Source organism: Bison bison, unplaced genomic scaffold, assembly GCF_000754665.1.
Source record: "Bison bison bison isolate TAMUID 2011002044 unplaced genomic scaffold, Bison_UMD1.0 scf7180017864203, whole genome shotgun sequence".
NCBI classification, from domain to species: domain Eukaryota; kingdom Metazoa; phylum Chordata; class Mammalia; order Artiodactyla; family Bovidae; genus Bison; species Bison bison.
The window spans coordinates 620988-621892 of NW_011494775.1; the positions used below are offsets into that span (position 1 = coordinate 620988).

Below are 905 nucleotides of genomic sequence, written 5' to 3' on the forward strand. Positions count from 1 at the left end.
GCGCAGCTCAGCGGTGGGCTCTGGGAGGCTGAGGAGGAGGCCGCGGGAGATGATGCTGAAGATGAGGTGGCCGGTGGGTTGGTCATGCTCACGAGGCCACTGACCAGGCTGAAGAGGGGCTCAGGCCACAAGGTGTTCCCACTGTTGGGTGCAGGCTCCAGAGAGAAGCGGCCTGTGTAGGTGATGGGGGGCAGCCGGGTGGTTTGGCTGGGGTAACTCGTCTCCACTAGAACCTTCTCGTTATTCAGAGAGATGTCAGGAAAGGACTCTGGCAGGAGAAAGAGAGGGAAGAGGCCTGGTTACTGGAGAGCAATCACCGGAAGACGCGGAAGACCCACGCTGCCAGATAAGAGGTCGGGCCAGCTACCATTGACTCTTGAGCTGGTTAATAATTGATAACAGCAGATTGAAATGTTCCTGGACCCGGTCCAGACGCAGAACCCATTTCAACAACCGCTGACGCAAATACGGAGAATCCCCCTCCACTGCAGCTCCCAGCGCTCCGCAGCGGCGGCTGCGCGGGCGAGGGCTCCCCGCCAGTACCCCCGCAACGGACGCGGCTAGTGCGCGCCCCCTACCCCGGGCTGCCGGGACATCCCGGGCCAAGGATCCCGGCCTTTCCTCGGGGATAGCTGCAGGCTAGGCAAGCCTTTCTGGAGGGGGAGGGGGCGCAGCCCTGTTCATCAAAACAAGCTCTCCCTCCTCCATCCACCCACGCAGCCCCACAGCTCTCCATCCAAAACAAAAGCTGGCTCCTCTGCGCACCGTTAAGGACAGGGTGGGGGTGGGGAGAATGTCTTCAGGCGGTCCTCTAAAACAGGACCCTGGGGATATAAGGAATGGAAGGGAACCCCCACTTGCATCCCTGCGGCGAAGGGATGCAAGTGGGGTTTCCCTACCATTCC

General features: G+C 61.0%; 1 protein-coding gene across 1 annotated transcript in view; it reads right to left on the reverse strand.

Annotated features, from left to right (window-relative positions):
* Positions 1-905, reverse strand: part of EGR1 (early growth response 1) — a 3952-nt gene that overhangs the window by 1957 nt on the left and 1090 nt on the right. The window lies entirely within an intron of this gene.